The following is a 23,764-nucleotide window of genomic DNA, read 5'->3' on the forward strand; positions in this document are numbered from 1 at the left end:
GAGAACCCAGAAATGGACCCAAGGCAATATGCTAAATTAATATTTTACAAAGGGGGCAAGAGCATGCAGTGGAGTAAGGACAGAGTCTTTAATAAATGGTGCTGGGAAAATTGGACAGCTACATGCAGAAAAATGAAACTAGCCCATCAACTTACACCATATACAAGAATAAACTCAAAATGGATAAAAGACTTAAATGTGACTCATGAATCCATAAACATCCTAGAAGAAAATGTAGGCAACAAAATTTCAGACATCATACGAAGCAGAATTTTCACTGATACATCACCTAAGGCAATAGAAACAAAGGAGAAAATGAACACATGGGACTACATCAAACTCAAAAGCTTCTGCACAGCGAAAGACACAATCATCAAAATGGAAAGGCAACCCACTGTATCGGAGAGCATCATTGCCAATGATATATCAGATAAGGGGTTAATTTCCAATATATAGAGAGTGCTCATACAACTCCACAAAAGGAAGACAAAGAACCCAATTAAAAATTGGGCAGAGGAACTAAATAGACACCTCTTCAAACAGGACATACAAATGGCTAAGAGACATATGAAGCAATGCTCATCATCACTAATCATCAGAGAGATGCAAATTAAAACAACAATGAGGTATCACCTCACACCTGTCAGAATGGCCGCCATAAACAAATCATCAAACAACAAGTGTTGGCGAGGGTGTGGAGAAAAGGGGACTCTAGTAGACTGCTGGTGGGAATGCAGACTGGTGCAGCCACTATGGAAAACAATATGGTGTTACCTCAAAAAATTAAAAATTGAACTTCCATTTGACCCAGTGATCCCACTTCTAGGAATATACCCTAAGAAACCTGAAACACCAATCAGAAAGAATATATGTACCCTCATGTTTGTAGCAGCACCATTTACAATAGCTAAGATCTGGAAACAGCCCAAGTGTCCATCAGTAGTCGAATGGATAAAAACGCTGTGGTACATATACATAATGGAGTACTACTCAGGGGTAAGAAAGAAAGATCTCTTATCCTTTGAGACGACATGGAGGGACCTGGAAAGTATCATCCTAAGTGAAACAAGCCAAACAGAGAAAGACAAGTATCATATGATCTCACTTATTTGTAAAATAGAATGAACATAACAGTCTGAGGAATGGGGTAGTCCCAGAGACGTGGAAGTGGGGTACAGACTGACAATTCCCAGAAGAGGGGGTGGTGGGGAAGAGATAAACCACAGAACTTGTATGCATGTATGCATGAACAGTGGACATGGACAACAAACTGGGGACAGGGCAGGGATGGAAGGGGAGGGAGGAATCAGTGGGGGGAAAAGGAGAAACATCTGTAACAAAAATTAATTAATAAAATAAATAAATAAATAAATAAAAACAATATGGTGAATGGGGGGAGCAGGAGCCAGGAGGAGGGTGTCAATGGGGGCAAAAAGGAGGGACATTTGTAATAAAAATTAAAAAATAATTAGTTTTAAAAAAAAGGAATATCTACTAAAACCAGGCAAGAAAAATAAGAGGTATTGCATGCCCAACAGTGTGGCTCAGTTGGTTGGGCATTGACCCATGTACCGAGAGGTTGCCAGTTTGATTCCGGGTCAGGGCACATGCCCAGGTTGTGAGCTCAATCCTCAGTAGGAGACGTACAGGAGGCAGCTGATCGATGTTTCTCTCTTAACGTTTCTATCTCTCTCTCTCTCAAATATAAAAACATATATTTTTTTAAAAAAAGGTAATGGCATATCTAGCATAATTTCCCTATTCATCCCTTAAATAGAACCCATTTATAAACCCAAATAGGTCAGCATTATCAATAGGTCAATAGGAATCTCCCTTAAATCATCCTAGGAGTCAGAAGAAATTCAGGTAGAAGAACACAGTCATGGTCATCTTTGTTCTGCAGGAGGAAGCACAGTAGCAATGTTAAGAATGTTACATTGAGCTAAAATAATGTTGGGCACAGGAAGCAGCAATACTTCATTTGAGACTGATCTGCTGATTGAGTAATACTGAATATGGTGAGAATTTAAGAGTCTCAAGTGAATGTAGGACATAGTTAAGGGGGATCCCAGACAATTTCTTCAGTAGCCTTGCATAATAGGGCCACTGTGGATGGTGCTCATGCAGGGGGCCAGCCCTTTTGCTACTGAGTCTAGTTGCTGGTTGTAATAACCTATAGGCCAATGGTGATGATGGTGTTTTTGGGTGATCATTTCTAAAGTGTTTCCTTTATACTTATATATAAAAAGAAAGAATGGCAAATCATAGTCAGGGTGTCCAAGAGCTGGAGCTTGAGGTCAATTGATTTTCAAAGTACTTGCAGCTTTTTCACCTTCTGGAGTCCACTCAACCGGGTCATGTTGATCAGATTTGAGTAGAGCACATAAAGGTTGAGCATTAAGTGAAACTTTTGGTACCCAATGGCTGCAATAACCTGTTAATCCTAAAAATCCTCTTAATTGTTTCTTTGTTTTTGGAAGAGAGAAAGCTAAAATTCCTTTTATTTGTTCGGGATTAATTAACAGTCCATCCTTTGACATTAAATGTCCAAGATACTTGACCTTGGGTAAGCAAAAACGGAGTTTGTCCTTAGGGACCGTGTGCCCCCTTGAGGCCAATTGTTGCAATAAGTTGAAAAGCATCTTGAGAGTCTGACAGTTTCTGAACATAGAAGCAGATCACATATCTACATATTGAATAAATGTAGAATTTCTCATAAATATAAGGTCATCTGAGCTTCTTTTTTTTTAAGATAGAATGGAAGGGAAGGAGGGAGACAGAGAGAATAATGATATGAGAGAGATACATCAATCAGATGCCTACCACAGGACCCGAACTGGGGCTGGGGATTGAACCTGCAACCCAGGTACGCTCCCTTGACTAGGAATCAAATCCATGATCCTTTGGACTACAGGTAGCCACTCTAACCACTGAGGAAACTGGCCAGGGCTGGTCACCTGAGCTTATTTTCAATATTTGAGAAAAGTAAGTGGGACTTTCAGTATATCCTGGGGCACACCAGTCCACATACATTGGTGTTTTTCCCAGGTGAAGGCAAAAAGATATTGACTGCCTTCGTCTACTGGAATGCTAAAAAATGCACTACATAATTCTACCACTGGGAAATAATTACTATTTATTGGGATGGTAGAAAGTACGGTATGTGAATTAGGGACTATAGGATGTAGAGGAACTACAATATTATTTACAGCCCTTAAATCTTGTACAAATCTTCAGCCTTTCCAGGTTAGCTTTTTTACAGGTGGGATAGGCATATTGCAAGGAATTACTAATCCTTTCTTAAAGGAATTACTAATCCTTTCTTAAGGTAGTCCTGGATAATAGATCTAATTCCAGTTAATGCTTTCGGTGTTAGTATTACTATATATTGGGCAAAGGTTGGGTCACATTAATAGTTACCTTGATAGGAGTGGCTGATTTGACTTTTCTTATATCTGACATAGAGAGGGCTCATAATTTTTCACTTTGCAACAGTTGTTCATTTTCCAGCCTTGTTTCATCTTCACCTGTTTGTTTCATTATTATTACCCTTTCATTTGTCTGGTCATAGTTTGAGTCTGAACTCTAACTATAAGAACATTTCATCTTTTTGTTAAAAAGAAATGTGGGCATCATTAGTTTCTGAAAAGTCCTGGCCTAGTAAGTGTACCAGAATACTTCTAACTATGAGAAACACACCTTTTCTTGTGAGATTTCCTAATTGGAAAGTAATGGGCTCTGATTTAAAAACTGACATTGGGCCCTAGTCGGTTTGGCTCTGTGGTTAGAGACTGAAGGGTCTTGGGTTTGATTCCCTGTCAGGAGCAAGTGCCTGGGTTGCAGGTTTGATCCCTGGCTCCGGTGGGGGTCATGCAGGAGGCAGTCAATTGATGTGTCTCTCTCACATCGATGTTTCTCTCTCCCTCTCTCCCTTCCACTCTATCTGAAAAGTAATGGAAAAATATCCTCAGGTGAGGATTAAAATAACTAACTAAATAAAAACTGACATTGGCAAATTTGATACCTCTACCATTTGTACTGTACTTTTACTCCAAGGGAGAGGGCAACAAAGGAGGGTAGGGCTAAGGACAGAGAGGTGGCTCTGGGTTGACGAGAGCCACAGCAGTTTCCCTCTTTTAGGTATTTCCAAGTCTCCCATGTTTTAGTAAGGAGAAGGGGAAATGCCTCTCTATTCCTCAGAGCAGCAATAAGCTTGTTTTCTTTGCTTTTCTCTCTCAAGATCCCATTTTAGTTTCCAACAGTCTTTCTTGAGGAGGTTGGGTTTCTTAGAATAAAAACAGACTGTGTTTTTTGTGAGTATAGTCTTTCTTATTAGCTTTGTTTACTTGTTATAGTTGTAAATTCATAATTATTGTGGCTTTATCTTTTCCCTTCTTCTGAATGGTTTCAGATAGCTGACTGGTGAAATCTACTAATTCATTAGAATGTATTGTGGCACAGTCGAAGTTGTATCATTTTATTAAAGTGACAAGTTCTTCATGCGTTTAAAAATGTTGAATTGATTGCCCTGGCCGGTTTGGCTCAGCGGTTAGAGCATCGGCCTGCGGTACAGAGAGACCCGGGTTCGGTTCCCGCTAAGGGCACGTACCTCGGTTGCAGTTTGTCCCCGGCCCTGGTTGGTCGTGCGGGTGGCAGCCACTCGATGTGTCCCTTCACGTCGATGTTTCTCTCTCTCTCTCCCTTCCTCTCTCTCCCTCCCACTCTATCTGTACAAAAAATGGAAAAATTGCCTCGGGTGAGGATAAAAAATAAAAATAAAAAATAAAATGTTGAATTGATTAAAGAACCATTTTGGTGATTCTGGAGGCTAGCGGGTGCCATTCCTGAATATTGTTTAAAGGTCTGCGTGTTTTTTTACCCTCTCAAAGAAATCAAGTACAGCTTCATCTGCCCGCTTCCTGCCTCGTCGAACTTCAGGTAGTATAGGTGGGCTCACCCTGGACCCTGCCTCACTATGCGAAGTAAATGTCAAAGAAACGAGCCTGAATCATTAAAAACATTAGAAAGGTTTTTATTTAGGCGTTGCTGAGAATTCTAGCCTGACAGCAGAGCTTCAGGAAGCCTGGAAACAGTGCTCTTCCTTCAGAAAGGGGGTGAGGCGGTGCTTGTACAGAGACGGCGCAGTGAGCAAACCTGCGTCTGGTGCACTGAGTTTCCACCAGAGAACGTACAGTTCGATGATTGTGTGTTTTACGGAAAATGAAAGGAATGCATGGAATAGATACCGTTGAGTTGCTGCGCCCCCCCCCACCCCCCCCATGTCAGGAAATTTTAATTAGGGCCTGGAAACAAATTACTTTGAAACTCTTCTTTGAGGTCATTTTTACAAGATGAAAGAACAGGCACTGTTACTGATTTTTAGTGTTAAAACTGTGCAGGTTGCCCGGTTGGTTTGGCCGTGGTTAGAGCGTTGGCCTGCCGACCAAAGAGTGGCGGGTTGACTTCCGTCAAGGGCGGGCAGCCCCTTTGCAGCTCCCTCCCGGCCCTTGTCGGTCGCATGGGAGGCGACTAGTGAGTGTGCTTCTCTCACGTTGACGTTTCTGTGCCTCTCTCTCCCTCCCACTCTATCTGAAGATAAATGGAAGAATATCCTTGGGTGAGGATTAAAAAAATAAAAGTGTGGGTTGTGTATCTGATTATTCCCCATGGTTTGTGCCTTAGAAAGACATTGTAGGAAAGCTCACTGGTCTCTCTGGGTTACGGATATGGACCCCGAGAAAGAAGGTATCTCTGGAGGAGAGCTCCTGGTGGCCCTCTGGGCTCAAATGTAAAAGCAGAGCCCAGCAGCAGGTTGGAAACGGGCCTCCCACGCAAACCGCACTTCAAGAGAAGCCAGCACTAAACTGCCTGCCCACGTTGTTCCCAACATGGGAGCCAGCCCTTGTAAAGGAGTTTCTGGAATTGTATTTAAACCTCTGAGGCTGAGGCTTTCCCTGACCAATTGGAACTCTGCAACTATGTCCACATTAGCATCTTCACCAACCAACCAGAGTGGCTCCGTTTTGACCAATCAGGACAGTGCCTTTGGACCAATCAAATTGCAAGGATTTGAAGGTTTTCATTTACAGGAGGATAGACCAATGTGGGACCATGGGGGTTGGGGGCAACCACCTGGACACACATCTCTCTCTATAAGTCAGCTCCCCCTCTGCCCTGGAGAGCATACTTTCCCTTTCTACTCAACACTGTTTTTTCTGGCTGGAGCTGAACCACTGAGGACACAGACTTCTCAGCAGGGCAGAGCGGGGTAGAGCAGAACTAGGTGCTCACCCCAGGGACACTCACTTGCTTCACAACGATGCTGTGACATTCAGCTGTCTCCCAGCTGTGGTGTTCTCGCAGCAGGGCTGTATCTGAATTGAACTGTCTGCCCCGAATAGTTTCCTTCATCCTCCCCTAACTTGGGGAGTCCTTTTGGCCTTCAGTTGGCGCCAATGACCATTGGTTGACACTGATGAAGTCAGAGAAGCGGAAGCAGATAGGTTCCTTCCTCAGTGGAAGGCTGAAAGAGGAGTGGACGCTTGTCCTGCCGCCTCTGATAACAGCTATGTGCTGGGCGGGGGGCTGGAGGGGGAGGCAAAGGGGCTGGGCGGAGGCTCTGTCAGGCTGCTGTCCTTGACCAGTGAGATGTCCCAGCCCACATGGCTCCTGCATGAAGCCTGGGGCTCACCTTCCCCACTCTCCGCAAGGGCCATGGGTGGCGTTGCAGAAGCCCCAACCCCGAGAATGCCCCCTCCAGGGGAACGTAGCAGCTCAGACGCGCTCTGCGCGCTCTGCTCCGGGAAGTGGGCGCCGCCGAGGCCCCTGGGGGGCAGCCTCTGCGTCCTGCTAAGATGTAGTTCCCCACGAAGGGCCTAGGAGTGGGACGTGCGTTGACCCTGCCTCCAAACCACGAATGTGGGCGTCTCGCCCCCCACGCCCCAGACTTGGATGCCAAGGGTCCCGAGCATCCTCACCCAGCCTCGGCCGGGGGGTGCTCCATTCCCGGCCCCCTGCGAGCATGCCGGCCTTCGCAAGAAGGGGGCGAACGGCCAGGGCCGTGAGCCCACCACGAAGAGGCGCGTGGGAGCCGCCACTCCATTCCCACCGAGAATGTGAGCGGAAATGGCTGGGGGCGATCTCTCCGCCGGAGAGCTCTCCCAGCCCAGCGCCCCGCTCGAGGCCGGGTCCCCCGTCAGGGGTCTCCCCTGCGGCCCGCCCGCTCGCGAGCCCGCCGCTCACCTGGGAATTGAGCGTGTGGAGGTGCCGGGGCAGGTCGCAGCGCCCCCTCGTGGCAGGAGGCAGGGCTGAGGAGCCCCGGCTGGAAAGCGCGGGAGGTTAGGCGAGGTTGAGGAATGCTAGGTCGCAGGGCTGGATTAGGGTGAAGCGAGTGAGGCACTGGCCTCTAGCCCAGAATTTAAGGGTGCGCCCCCAAACAGCAATCATGACAAACAGCATTGAAATGCAGTATTTCAAACAAAATAAAGTTAATGTGAAAAATCCATGATGAACAAAATACCAAAATTAAAAATAAAAACAGCATTCCACCTCATGTTTTCACAACCCTCCTTCACTCTAACCATGGCCCTGGTTCCAATGCAATTATAAACACAGATGACCAGCACAGACTGTAGTCCACTGATTAAAAATAAGTTGCATTCAAGTATTATTTATCTTGGTTGCCAAATATTCCCGTGTCCCCTAAATATTGCACTAGAAGTTAGTGCCTCACTCACCGTACCCTAGTGCCACCTCTGCCCAAATACCTCAGCTTAGGAGGCGCATATTTGCCCTGGCACCCGAAGGAAAAGACCCTGATTATGGTCTGAGTTCTGTCACCTGCTGCCTGAGTGACCTTGGGCCAGTCATGCTCCCCCTTGGCTTTAGGTGACCTTTGTAACATTAGGGAGCCTCCAACTACATGATTCAGGACAGTCTAGGTAGTTCTCAAAAGCAGTGATTCTCACAGGGTGGAAATTTCACTAGCGACTCACTTCCTGTATGTGAGTACAAAGTGAGCCTCGAAGCATTGGCCCCAGTAGCCAACAGTTGAAAAGAATGTTCATCAACAGTTAAATGGATGTATAAACAAATGGTATTTCAAACTACATAATACTATACAACAAAAATAAACTATTATAACCATGTGCAACTACAGGGTAAACCTTGCAAAATTGTAGCATAAAAGAAACAAGAGAAAATACATACAGTCCAATTCCATTTCTATAACATCTAAAGTCTGGCAAAAATCACAGTATATAGTTTAGAAATCTATATATAGATGAGAAACTATAAAGTCAAGCAAGAAATTATCACAATGTCAGGATAGTTTTATAGCCCTAGAAAAGAACAAACAGATGTGAAGTGTGCTTTGGGGTACACTTTCTTCTCTGGGTAGTGGTTACAGAAAGATTGCATTTTAATTATTCTTCAAAATGCTCACATAGGTTTTATGTACTTTTACGTTTGTAGAACAGTTTTTTGATTACTGGAAAAGATAGGAAAGTATCTAGAACAGTGCCTGGCACATGGTAGATATTTAATAAATACTTTCAAAAGGAATGAAATGATCTAGTGGTGTAGCTGACCCTTGGTCAGGCAGTAAGTGGCAGAATCAGGATGGCCCTGAGGTCACTGCTCAAAAACCTGGGTCAGAAGTTTGGTGAAAATGAAATCTGAGTAGTAAGACTTTACTGCACGAAGTGCAAAGAGCAAGTGTTGTCAAGTCCTTACAAGTGATGTGTGAGGGTTGGTGTCCAGGTGAGTTCCTGCCTCATCTCAGGAACCCTCCAAGTGAGGAAGAGGGAGATTATTAAGCCACTTATCACCCAACCACATGATCTTGAAATTCCAGCCCAACTACTTTTAAAAATAGATATATGTTTTTATCGATTATTTTTAAGAGAGAGAGATAGAAACATCAATGTAAGAGAGAAACATCTATTGGCTGCCTCCTGCACACCCCCTACTGGCAACCCAGGCATGTGCCCTGACCTGGAATCTAACTGGACAGCTCAGTCCATGGGACCACACTCAATCCAGTGAGCCACATGGGTTGAGAGAGAGAGAAAGGAAGAAGGAGAGAAAGAGAGAAGCATCGATTGGTTGCCACCTGCACACACCCTTTGATTGCCTCCAACACACACCCTAACTGGGAACTGAACCCACAATCTGGGCATGTACTCTGACCAGGAATCAAACCAGCAACCTTTTGGTGCATGAGAGTACACTCAACCAATTGAGCCACACCAGCCAGGTCGATTCTCTAACCGCAGAGCCAAACCAGCCAGGGCAAAAGGAAGAAGTTTTGAAGAGGTTTTCTTGAGTATGTCCAAGGACACTCTCACCCACTGTTGTTGATGTCAACCTGTAGTTGTTGGCACCAATTCAAATGTCAAGAGCAATCCCCAATTTGGGGTGCAGTGAAGAAGGAAACTTGATTCAGTGCAAACAGCTCCACAGTAACACAGCATGGCTGTGAGAACTCCGCTGTGGAACAGCTCCGTAGTGCTACAGCCCAGCTGCTGTGGAAACATCAAGGCCCTGCTTGGGCTGTGCGGGTGGCAGCCACTCGATGTGTCCCTTTCACATCGATGTTTCTCCCTCTGTCACTTCCTTTCTCTTCCTCCCGCTCTATCTGAATAAAAAATGGAAAAATGTCCTTGGGTAAGGATTTAAAAAAAAAACAACAAACTTCTTCCTTTCAAAGGGCATCAAGAAAGTGAAAAGACAACTCAGAATAGGAAAAATGTTTTGCCAATTATATATCAGATAAGGGACTTTTATCTAGAATATATAAAAAGTCATGGCAACTCAATAATAAAAAGACAAATAACCCAATTTATAAATGGGAAAATGACCTGAGTAGATAGTTATCCAAAGAAGATATACAAATAGCCAATAAGAACATGAAAAGATGCTCAACATCACTAACCACCAGGAAAATGCAAATCAAAACCACAAGATACCACTTAACACACACTAGGATGGCTATAATAAAAAGACAAATAATTAACAATATTCACAAATAAATAAACATATACTACATAAACAAAATGAAGGACACAAATCACATGATCATATCAATAGATGTAGAAAAAACATTTGATAAAATATAGCATCCATTTATGATAAAAACTCTCAGCAAAGTGGGAATAAAGGGAACATACCTCAAAATAATACAGGTCATATGTGAATAACCGACAGCAAATATCATATTCAAAGTACAAAAACTAAAAGTGTTTCTCTTAAGATCAGGACAAGACAGGGGTGTGCATTTCCCCCACTCTTATTCAGCATAGTACTGGAAGTCCTAGTCACAGCAGTCAGACAAGAAGAAGTTATAAAAGGCATCCAAATTGAAAAGGAAGAATTAAAATTGTCATTATTTGCAAATGACATGATACTGTATATAGAGAACCTTAAAGATTCCACCAAAAAACTAAAAATTACTATAACTGATCATTGAATTCAGTAAAGTAGCAGGATACAGAATAAATTGTCCAGAAATCAGTTGCATTTCTACACACTAATAATAAACTATCAGAAAGGGAAACTAATTAAGAAAACAATCCCATTTACAATTGCATCAAATAAAAGAAAATACCTTGAAATAAATTTAACCAAGGTTGTAAAAGACCTGTACTCAAAAACTTAGAAGACAATGAAGAAATTGAAGGAGATATAAGTAAGTGGAAGCATATACCATGTTCATGGATAGGAAGAATTAACATTATTAAAATGTCCATACTACCCAAAACAACTCAGAGATTCAATGCAATTCCTATCAAGATACCAATGGAGTATTTCACAGAACTAGAACAAATACTCCAAAAATGTATATAAATCCACAAATGTCCCCAAATAGCCATAGCAATCTTAAGAAAGGAGGACAAATTTGGAGGAATCACACTACCTGATATTAAACTATACTACAAGGCCATAGTAATTAAAACAGCATGGTACTAGCATAAAAACAGACATATAGATCAATGGAACAGAATAGAGAGCCCAGAAATAAACCCATGCAAATTAATATTTGACAAAGGAAGCAAGAACAAACAATGGGGTAAAGATAGTCTATTTAATAAATGGTGTTGGGAAAACTGGACCATATTCTTACACCATGGACAAGAATAAACTCAAAATGGATTAAAGAATTAAATGTAAGGTTGAAACCATAAAAATTTAGGAAAAAAAAAAACAAAACATAGGCAGGCCCTGGCCAGTTTTGCTCAGTGGTTAGAGCATCGGCCCGCAGACCAATGAATCCTGGGTCCGATTCTGGTCAAGGGCACGTACCTCAGTTGCAGTTCATCCCCGGCCCTGATCAGGCCATACGGAAGGCAAGCAGTCGATGTGTTTCTCTCATATCAATATCCCCCCACCCCTCGTTCCCTTCCTCCCACTCTATCTGATTACAAATGGAAAAATATCCTTGGGTGAGGATAAAACACACACACACACACACACACACACACACACAACATAGGCAGTAAAATCTTGGACATTTCTCATAGCAATATTTTTTCTGATATATCACCTCGGGCAAGGGAAACAAAAGAAAAAATAAACAAATAGGAGGGACTACATCAAACTAAAAAGTTTTTGCACAGCAGTGGAAACCATCAACAAAATGTAAAGACAACCCACTGAATGAGAGAACATATTTGATAATGATATATCTGATAAGAGTTTAATATCCAAAATTTATAAAGAACTCATACAACTCAACGGCAAAAAAAAAACCCAAAAAATTCTATTAAAAAATGGGTGAAGAAACTGAATAGACACTTCTCCAAAGAGAACATACAGATGACCAATAGATATATGAAAAAATGCCCAACATCACTAATTATCAGAGAAATGCAAATTAAGACCACAGTGAGATATCACCTCACACCTGTCAGAATGGCTATCATCAATATATCAATGAACAAACAAGTGTTGGTGAGGATATGGAGAAAAGGAACCCTTGTGCACTGTTGATGGGAACGTAGGTTGGTGCATCCCCTGTAGAAAACAGTATGAGTTACCTCAAAAATTAAAAATGGAGCCTGGTCAGGGCACATGCTCAGGTTGTGGGCCCCATCCCTAGTGGGGGGCATGCAGGAGGCAGCCAATAGATGTTCTCTCTTATTGATGTTCCTATCTCTCTCTCCCTCTCCCTTCCTCTCTTTCTAAAATCAATAAAGAAAAATATTTTAAAAAAGAAAAAAATTTAAAAATGGAACTGCCTTATGACCCAGCAATACCACTTCTGGGACTATAACTGAAGAAACTCGAAATACTAATTTGAAAGAATATATGCACCCCTATGTTCATTACAGCATTATTTACAATAGCCAAGATTTGGAAGCAGCCCAATGCCTGTGAGTAGATAAATGGATAAAAAAGCTGTGGTACAGCTTTCTGGAATACTACTCAGCCATAAAAAAGGAAATCTTATCTTTTGTACAGAATGAATGAACCTGAAGAATATCATGCTAAGTGAAATAAGCCAGTCAGAGAAAGGCAAATCCTATATAATTTCACTTATATGTGAAATCTAATGGACAAAATAAACTAACAGACAAAATAGAAACAGATTCGTAGCTGTGAGAGGGGAGAGTGTAGGGGAGCTAAATAAAAAAGGTGACGGGATAAAGAAAAAAAATTACAAAAGCTCATAGACAGACAACAGTATGATCATTACCAAAGGGAAAGGGGGGTTGAGGAAGACAGGAGAGGGTAAAGGAGGGATAAATGCTGATAGAAAGAGACATGAATTGGGGTGGTGAGCACACAATATTATATACAGCTGATGTATTATAGAAGTGTACACCTTGACCCTATATAATTTTATTAACCAATGAAACCCCAATAAATCCAATAAAAAACAAAGAATGAAGACTGATATATGCTACAACATGGATGAACCTTAACAACGTGCTGCTGAGTGAAAGAAGCTGATCACAAAGGACCACACACTCTATGATCCCATTTATATAAAAGGTCCAGAACAGGTCATCTGTAGAAATGGAAAGTATATTAGTGGTTGCCCAGGGCTGGGAGGATAGGGAGTATTATGGACTCAATGTTTGTTTCCCCCTCAAATTAATATGTTGAAGCTCCGACTCCCAATGTGACTGTATTTGGAGATAGATAGGGTGAGGGGATGATAAAGGCCAAATAAGGTCATAAGGGTGGGACCTTAATCTGACAGGCTTGGTACCCTTATAAGAAGAGAAAGAGACACTAGAGTGCTCTCGCTCTCTCTGTCTCTCTGTCTCTCTCTCTCTCTCTCTCTCTCTCTCCCCCCCCCCCCCCTTTGCCATATGAAGACACAAGACACAACAAGAACGTGGCTGTCTGCAAACCAGGAACTCAGTTGGCTGGAACTTTGATATTGGACTTCCCAGTCCCCAGAACTGTGAGGAGTGAAATGCCTGCCGGTTAGGCCACCCAGTCCCTGATATTTTGTTATGGCAGCCTGCACAGACACATACAGGGCGACTGTGGGGCTATAGCTGAGGGATGTGGGGTTTCTTTGGGGGTATTAAAATTTTTCTAAATGGGACTGTGGTGATGGTTGCACAATTCTGTGAATATACCAAATGCCATGAAATTGTACACTTGAAATGGTGACGTGTATGATATAGGAATTAGATCTCAATAAAGCTGTTTTTAAAAACACACTACAGCTTCTCACCCTTTCTGTCTGGCTGCAGCCATCATAAGCAAGAGGGGCACTTACAAGTGCACCAGGAGCGTTTTCTCCCCAGGGTGCCTGCTCGCAGTACTGCCTGCTCTCTGCGCCCCGCAGGGCCCCACCCCGCCTGGCCCATGAAGCTCAGGGGCCGGGACACAAGGCCAAACCAGGTTGTGTCATATTGAATTTGTGTGCACTGTGGCAGCAAACGCCCGGTTCCTAAGGGTGTGACCCGCGGCACATCTGTCCATCATGATAGTAACCAGCTAAGTTTGCTCGAAGCCTTCAGTCTGTTGCTGAGGAATGAGCTGGGCACCACTGTGGGGCTCTGAGAGTCCTGAATCATTACCAGTTTGTGAAGATTCCACGCACAAATTCTTTGAGGTTATCCTCATTGATCCATTCCATAAAGCTATCAGAGGGAGTCCTGGTGCCCAGTGGTCACCAAACCAGTCCACAAGCAGAAGGAGATGGTGGGTTGACCTCTGCAGGTGCGGGAGCCGTGGCCTTGGAAAGGCCACCAGTCCCACCACACTATTGGTGGTTGTCGACCTGCAGCTTGGAGAAGCCACATCCTCTCCAGCTCCACCGTTACTGCTAAAAGTAATATTTGTAAAATGCTTACCTAGCCCTGGCCGGTTTGGCTCAGTGGTTAGAGTGTTGGCCTGCGGACCAGAGTCCCAGGTTCGATTCCAGCCAAGGGCATGTACCTTGGTTGCAGTTGGTCCCCGGCCCCAGTTGGGGTCTTGCAGGTGGCAACCAATCGATGTGTCTCTCTCACATCGATGTTTCTCTCTCTCTCTCTCTTCCACTCTGTCTGAAGATAAATGTAAAAAAATAAATAAATAAAATGCTTACCTAATAAACAGTTTAGGACAGTAAAAAAAGACACTCCATTTTCTCTCTCCGCTCTGTGTCTCCCCTTCCCCCCATCACTCACTCTGGGGGAAGCCAGCAGCTGGTTGTAATCAGCCCTGTGGAGAAGCCCACATGGTTAGGGACTGAGGCTTTCTGACAACAGCCGTGTTGGTGACGGGTCCTCTAGTCAGGCCCGCAGGTGGCCGCAGCTTTGGAGGATAACTTGACTACACTCTCATCAGAGACCCTCAGCCAGCATCACGAGCTAAGCTGCTCCTAGATTTCTGACTCTCAGAAACTTTGATATAATAAATACTTGTCGTTTTAAGCTGCTAAATTTGGGGTAATTGGTTATGCAGCAATAGGTAACCAGTACAGACAGGCAGGCTTGGTCACCATGGAGGAGGTATGTATCCTGGTAGAGAAAGCTCAGGATGAGATCCCCAGACTGGCCTGTCCTTCCTGGGGACCTGGAGGACCTGCACAGCTGCTACAAGAAGTTGCAGCAAAAGCTGAAGTTATTGGAAGTGCAAGAGGAGTACATCAAGGGTGAGCAAAAGAACCTGAAGAAGAAATTCTTCCCTACCCAGGAGGAGGTGAGGCGGACAGCATTATCATGATCACTTTAGACCAGAAACCAGATGTGATGTATGCAGACATCGGGGGCATGGACATCCAAAAGCAGGAGGTGCGGGAGGCCATGGAGCTCCTTCTTACACACTTTGATATCTACAAGCAGATCAGCATCGATCCTTCCAAGGCGTCCTGGCCCGGGGAAGACCATGTTAGCAAAGGTCACACACTACTGCTACGTTTATCCAGGTCGTGGGCTTGGAATTTGTATAGAAGTACCAGGGTGAGGGCACTCGAATGATCTGGGATGGGTTCTGCCTGGCCAAGGAGAATGCACCTGTCATCATCTTCAAGACGAGATCTATGCCATCGCCACCAAGAGATTTGATGTCCAGACAGAGACTGACAAGGAGGTTCAGAGAATCCTGCTGAAGCTGCTAATCAAATGGATGGATTTGACCAGAATGTCAATGTCAAGGTGATCATAGCAATAAACAGAGCAGACACCCTGGATCCTGCCCTGCTGAGGCCAGAACACCTTGACAGTAACAGTGAATTTCCACTCCCTGAATGCCGCCAGAAAAGATTGATTTTTCTCCACTACCACCAGCAAGATGAATCTCTCTGAGGAGGTTGACTGGGAAGACTATGTGTCTCAGCCACATAAGATTTCAGGAGCATCCTGGCAATGTGGCTCAGTGGATTGAGCATCGTCCTATGGACTAAGAGGTCCTGGTTCGATTCCCGGTCAGGGCACACGCCTGGGTTTCAGGCTTGATCCCCAGTGGGGGGCGTGCAGGAGGCAGCCAATTGATGTTTCTCTTTCACATCAATGTTTCTATGTCTCTCCCTTCCTCACTCTCTAAAAAAATCAATAAAAACATATTTTTTTAAAAAAGGAAAAAAAGATGGCAGGGGGCAGGACCAGAACAAAGGTGAGTGTGTGAGAGTGTGAGCAAGTGTCAGAGAGAGTGTGAGTGGACGAGCAACCTTGAGCAGTGCAGAAACATGGAACAGAAGGTTCCTGTGCTGTGGACGGGAGCAGCCGGCTACCATGGTAAGCAGCTTGTCAGGGTGCTTCTCCCTGTGCGGCTGGAAGGCCTCACCATTTTGAGATCCCTGGTCTTCTCTGGAAGGAGGCAGCAGGGAGTGGCTAGGGCCAAGTGACCTGAGTCCACCAGTGCACTTGCACCATCAGACGAGTAGAATCCACTGTGTCAACGTGGACCAGCACACAGTAGTGGTGCTACCGCGGTGCCTGCTGCAGTAGCCACAGCTGGCCAGGAGCTGAGCACCACCCCTAGCAGCAGTAGCCCCAGCTTGGAGCCTAGCACCTTCCCCCACAGCAGCAGTGACTAGGTGGGAGTGGAGCCCCATCCCCAACAGCAGTTGAGGCTCAGGAGCAAAGACACATCCCCAGCAGCAGAGGCTTAAAGCGGACATCCATCCCCAGGCAGCAGCAGCACAGATTGGCAGCTGAGACCCATTCCCAGCAGCATCAGCAGAGGCTGATCAGGAGTGATACCCTAGCCCAAGGAGAAGCAAGGCTCAGGCAGCTGAGACCTGCCCCTGACAACTGCAGCATTGGATTTGGTGTGAAGCTCCTCCCCCAGCAGCAGCAAAGTCCCGAGAGCTGAGCATCTTCAGCCTCCAACAGCACAGAGGATTGTGCTGAGAGCACCCCTTGGCAACAGCAGCAGCAGCAGCAGCAGCAGCAGCAGCAGCAGCAGTAACAGAGCAAACCACGAGCTGACACTCGCCCCCAGCAACATTAGCAGAGACTGATCAGGAGCTGAGCCCCACCAGGCAGAATCACACCCCAGAACTCCCCAGCAGGACCCACACACCCTAGCAGTGCACCAGCTGGACCTATGCACCCCAGCCGCACACCAACTGAACCCATGCACCCCAGGAGCACCTATCAGGACAGACCAATACCAGCTGCCAGCTGTCAATCCTCCAGGACCCACAGCAGGCAGAGGTGCCACATGCCAAAACAGTCTGGAAAGCACAGCAGCCTTATTTGATAAACACTGACCTGCCTACACATTCCAACATCCCTCACTGGGCCTAGAACTACCAGACTAGTGAAATGGTGAGACAAAGAAACAGCACTCAAATGAAAGAAAATGAGGAATCACCAGAAAAGGAACTACATGAAATGGAAGAAGCAATTTGTCAGATAAAAAATTCAAAACAATAATTTTAAAGGTGCTCAAACAATTTAGTGGAAACTACAAGCAACTTAATAAAAATTATGACGAGCTCAGTGGGAACTATATCAACTTAAAAAAAGAGGTAGAAGCTATGAATAAAAATCAAGATGAAATAAAGAATGACAAAGCTGTTATGAAAAATCCCTTAGAAGGATTCAATAGTAGATTAGAAGAAGCTGAAGACAAAATCAGCAAGTTAGAAGATAGGGTAGAAAAAAACACCCAAATAGAGAAGCAAATGGGGAAAACAATTAAAGAGCAGGAGAGTTTAAGGGAGCTTTGGGACAATACAAAATGTGACAACATTCACATCACAAGGGTACTAGAAGGAGAAGAATTAGAGAAAGGAATAGAGAACCTGTTTGAAGAAATAATGACAGAAAACTTTCCTAACTTGGTAAAGGAAAAAGTCACACAAGTTCAGGAAACACAGAGAGTCCCAAGCAAGATGAACCCCAAAAGACTCACAGCTAGACACATTATAATTAAAATGGCAAACATTAGAGACAAAGAAAGAATTGTAAAGGAAGCAAGAGAGAGACAGAAAGTTACCTACAAGGGAGCTCCATTAGAATGTCAGTTGAATTCTCAATAGAAACACTGCAGGCCAGAAGGGAGTGGCATGGGGTATACAAATTAATGAAAGGCAAAGGTCTGAATCCAAGACTACTCTATCCAGCAAGGCTATCATTCAAAATTGAAGGTGAAATAAACAGCTTCACAGATGGAATTTACCACCATCAAACCAGCACTGTAAGAAATGCTAAAGGGACTGTTGTAAGAAGAAGAAAAAATATAGAGAGAGGAACACATGCATAAAATAAAAATAGCAGCTAATATGTATCTATCAATAACCTTAAATGTAAATTGCTTAAATGCCCCAATCAAAAGATATAGGGTAGTTGACTGGATAAGAAAACATGACCCATATATATGCTGTCTACAAGAAACTCACCTCACAACAAAAGACTCACACAGGATGAAAGTGAAGGGATGGAGCCCTGGCCGGTTTGGCTCAGCGGTTAGAGCGTCAGCCTGCGGTCCAGAGAGACCCGGGTTCAGTTCCCGCTAAGGGCATGTACCTTGGCTGCAGTTTGTCCCCGGCCCTGGTTGGGTCGTGTGGGTGGCGGCCACTCAATGTGTCCCTTTCACATCGATGTTTCTCTCTCTTCCTCTCTCTCCTTCCCGCTCTATCTGAGTGAAAAATGGAAAAATGTCCTTGGGTGAGGATTAAAAAAAAAAAAAAAAAAGAAAGTGAAGGGATGGAAAAAAAATTTCCAAGCAAATAGAAATGAAAAAAAGCTGGTGTAGCAATACTCATATCTGATAAGATATACTTCAAAACAAATCTCATAATAAGAGACAAAGAAGGGCATTACACAATATTAAAAAGATCAATCCAACAAGAGGATATAACCCTGGTAAACATATATGCACCAAATACTGGAGCACCAAAATATATTTAAAAACTTATGGAGGACTTTAAGGGAGAGATCAATAGCAATACAACCATAGTGGACGACTTTAACACCCCACTGACACCACTGGATAGATCTTCTAGACAAAAAATTAACAAGGATACAGAGTCCTTAAATGACAAACTAGATCAGTTGGATTTAATTGATAATTACAGAACATTTCACCCCAAAGCTACAGAATATACATTCTTCTCAAGTGCACATGGGACATTCTTGAAGATAGGCCACATGTTAGGACACAAAGTAAGTCTCTAAAAATTCAAGAAAATTGAAATCATATCAAGCATCTTCTCAGATCACAATGTCATGAAACTAGAATTCAATTACAATAAAAACACACAAAAACATTCAAACACATGGAGGCTAAATAGCATACTATTACACAATGAATGAGTTACCAAGGAGATCAAGGAAGAGATTAAAAACTTCCTGGAAACCAATGAAAGCGAACACACAACAACACAAAATCTATGGGATGCAGTGAAAGCAGTCCTGAGAGGGAAGTTCATAGCACTACAGGCCTACCTCAAGAAACAAGAAAAATTCCTAACTGACTTTCTAACCCTACAACTTAAAGAACTAGAAAGTTAACAAAAATAAAAACCCAGAGCAAGTAGAAGGAAAGAAATAGTAAAGGTCAGAGCAGAAATAAACGACATAGAAACTAAAAAAAGAAAACAATTCAAAAGATTAATGAAACAAAGAGCTGGTTCTTTGAAAAGACAAACAAGATTTATGGACCCTTAGCCAGACTCACCAAGAAACAAAAAGAAAGGACCCAAATAAACAAAATCTGAAACAAAAGAGGAGAAGTAACAATTGACACCATAGAACTACAAAGAATCATTAAAACATACTATGAACAATTACATGCCAACAAATTGGACAATCTAGGTGAAATGGACAAATTTCTAGAAACACGCAATCTCCCAAAACTGAACTGGGAAGAGATAGAAAACTTGAACAGACCAATAACAGCTAAGGAAATTGAAGATGAAATCTAGAAACTCTCTGCAAACAAAAGCCCGGGCCTGGATGGCTGCTCGGGGGTTTTACCACACAATCAAAGAATATCTAACACCCACTCTCCTCAAACTATTCCAAAATATTCAAGAAAATGGAAGACTTCCAACTCATTTTATGAGGCCAGAATAATCCTAATTCCAAAACTAGATAAAGACACTACAAAGAAAGAAAACTGCAGGCTAATACCCCAAATGAAAGATGCCCAAATCCTTAAAAAAATATCAGCAATTCGGATCCAGCAATACATCAAAAAAATTATTCACCATGACCAAGTGGGATTCATCCCAGGGATGCAAGGATGGAACAATATTCACAAATCAGTAACTGTGATACACCACATAAACAAAATGAAAAATAAAAACCATATGATCTTATCAATAGATGCTGAAAAAGCCTTTGACAAAATCCAACACCTATTTCTGATAAAAACGCTCTGCAGTGTGGGAATAGAGGGATCATATCTTGACATAATAAAGACCATATATGAAAGACCTACAGCCAACATCATACTAAATGGGTAAAAACTAAAAGTATTTTCCTTAAGAATAGAAACAAGACAGGGATGCCACTTTTACCACTCTTATTTAACATAGTACTGGAAGTCTTAGATATGAAGAAAGAATAAAAGAGATCCAAATTGGAAGGGAGAAAGTGAAACTGTCATTATTTGCAGATGACATTATCTTGTACATAGAAAACCTTAAATACTCAATCAAAAATCTACTAGATTTAATAAATGAATTTGGAAAAGTAGCAGGATACAAAATTAATGTCAAGAAATAGATGGCATTCTTTTATTTTTTATTTATTTATTTTTTGGTACATGCCCCTAGCGAGAGCCAAACCTGGGACTCTCTGGTCCGCAGGCCAATGCTCCAACCACTGAACCAAACCGGCCAGGGCTCAATGGCATTCTTATACACCAACAATGAACTCACAGAAAGAGAAACTAAAAAAACAATCCCATTTACCATTGTGGTAACAAAAATTAAGATACCTAGGAATAAACTTAACCAAAGAAGTAAAGGACCTCTTCACAGAAAACTACAGGTCATTGAAAAACAAAATAGAGGAAGATATAAAAAAGTGGAATCGTATACCTTGTTCATGGATTGGAAGAATTAACATCATTAAAATGTCTATATTACCTAAAGCAATCTATAGATTCAATGCAATCCCCATCAAAATACCAATGACGTATTTCACAGAACTTGACCAAATACTCCAAAAGTTTATGTGAAACCAAAAAAGACCCCAAATAGCCACAGCAGTCTTGAGAAAGAAGAACATAGTAGGAGGGATCACAATACTGATATCAGGTTATACTACAAAGCCACTGTAATCAAAACAGCCTGGTACTGGCACAAGAACAGGCATATATATATTAATGGAAAAGAACACAGAAATTGACCCAAGACATTATGCTCAATTAATATTTGACAAAGGTGGCAAGAGCATACAATGGAGTAAAGACAGCCTCTCCAATAAATGGTGTTGGGAAAATTGGACAGCTACATGCAAAAAAATGAAACTAGACCACCAACTTACACCATACACAAGAATACACTCAAAATGGATAAAAGACTTAAATGTGACTCATAAATTTATTAAAATCCTATAAGAAAATGTAGGCAACACAATTTCAGACATCACACACAGCAGAATTTTCACTAATACAACACCTAAGGTAAGAGAAACAAAGGGAAAAAATGAACACATGGGACTATATCAAACTAAAAATCTTCTGCACAGCAAAAGAAATAACCATCAAAATGGAAAAGGAACCCACCATATGGGAGAGCATAATTGCCAACAATACATCAGGTAAAGGGTTAATTTCCAAAATATGTATAGTACTCTTACACCTCAACAAAAGGAAGACAAATAACCCAATTAAAAAATGGGCAAAGGAACTAAATAGACACCTCTCCAAATAGGACATACAAATGGCCAAGAGACATATGAAAAAATGCTCAATGTCACTAATCATCAGAGAGATGCAAATTAAAACAACAATGAAGTATCACTTCACACCTGTCAGAATGGCCGCCATCAACAAATCATCAAACAACAAGTGCTGGCGGGGTTTGAAGAAAAGGGGACTCTAGTACACTACTGATGGGAATGCAGACTGGCGCAGCCACTATGGAAAATAATGGGGTGTTACCTCAAAAAATTAAAAACTGAACTGCCATTTGACCCAGTGATCCCACTTCTTGAAATATACCCTAAGAAGCCTGAAACACCAGTCAGAAAGAATATATGTACCCCTATGTTCATAGCAGCACTATTTACTATTGCTAAAATCTGGAAACAGCCCAAGTGTCCATCAGTAGATGAGTGGATAAAAAAGCTGTGGTACATATACACAATGGAGTACTATGTGGCTCTAAGAAAGAAAGATCTCTTATTCTTTGAGATGACATGAAGAAACCTGGAGAGTACTATCCTAAGCAAAACAAGCCAATCAGTCTAGCTGGTGTGGCTCAGTGGTTGAGCATCAACCCATGCTCCAAGAGGTTGCCCATTCGATTCCTGGTCAGGACACATGCCCAGGTTGTGGGCTTCATCCCCAGTGAGGGGCATGCAGGAGGTGGCCAATCAATGTTCTGTCTCATTGATGTTTTTATCTCTCTCTCTTGCTCTAACTTCCTCGCTCTCTAAAATCAATAAAGGAAAAAGAAAAAAAGAAACAAGCCAATCAGAGAAAGACAAATATCACATGATCTCACTTATTTGTGGAATGCAATGAACAAAACAAGCTGATGAACAAAATAGACCCAGAGACGTAGAAGTAGAATACAGACTGACAAACCTCAGAAGAGGGGGATGTGGTGGGGGGAGGGAAGAGATAAACCACAGAACTTGTATGTATGTATGTATAACCATGGACATAGACAACAATGCTGGGTGCGGGAGCAGGCCGGGATTGGAAGGAGAGTGTCAATGGGGGGAAAAGAAACACCTGTAACAAAAATAAATTAATAAAAGAAAAAATAAATTAATTTAAAAAAAGATTTCAGGAGTGAATACCCTTTCCATCTGCCCAGAGCGTGGAAAGCAGTCTGTCTGAGAGAACCGTTGCATTGTTCTGATGAAGGACTTCAAGAAAGCATACAAGGTAGTCATTGAGAAGGATGAGCAGGAACAAGAGTTTTACAAGTGACCCCTCCCCTACATACAGGGCCCAGGGACTTCCTCCCCAACCTCTGTCCCCAAAACTAGTTCTCTTTTCTCTTAACCCAGACTGTATTTAGTCAATAAATACACTAGATTGAGTAAAACAAACAAACAAAAACAGATACCAATATAGTATCCGTAGTAACAACAGTCATCGATGTATGAAACTTCTCAAGACTCTGAGGTTCCTTCCAGTTCTAAAGTCCTGTGATTCTGTGACATCTGCTTCCCCAGGGAGGAGAACCCTTGGCCAGTTGAAGGGCCTGGCCTGGCTAAGTTTCTTTGCTTTGGGCAGGAGTTACATCAAGTTAATGGGGTGGCAGTGGTTACCTCAGGCCAAACCAAACTTATTGGTTGTGTGTAAGAAAAAGTATGACTTCTGTTTGGCTTTTTGAAATATTGACAATAACTCTGTCCCTCATCACTACCTACACAAGCTCCCTCTTCCTGAAAAGAAAGGATGGTAGACTTGCTGGAAGGTGGTGATCGTATCTCGCTCCTTCTTCTACCTCCTCACCCTCCAGGAAGGGGATCTAGCATCTAGCTGTGGAGTGTGTCAGGAAAGGCGGGAGAACCAAGGAATTCCCAGCTTAGCAGGAAGTTCTGGGTTTGGGGAGGTATATTAGTTTCCTAGGGCTGTTGCAATAAATGACCATATATTGGGTGACTTAAAACAGAACTTTACTTTCTCACAGTTCTGGAGACCAGAAATCTGACATCAAGTTGAGGACAGGACTGCACTT

At 42.8% G+C, this 23,764-nt stretch overlaps 1 pseudogene; it reads left to right on the forward strand.

Moving 5' to 3' along the window:
- The first annotated feature begins 14,982 nt into the window (after window positions 1-14,982).
- Window positions 14,983-23,007, forward strand: LOC118642172 (annotated as a pseudogene).
- Window positions 23,008-23,764: the final 757 nt, after the last annotated feature.

Source organism: Molossus molossus, unplaced genomic scaffold (genome assembly GCF_014108415.1).
Source record: "Molossus molossus isolate mMolMol1 unplaced genomic scaffold, mMolMol1.p scaffold_m16_p_3, whole genome shotgun sequence".
Taxonomy (NCBI): Eukaryota; Metazoa; Chordata; class Mammalia; order Chiroptera; family Molossidae; genus Molossus; species Molossus molossus.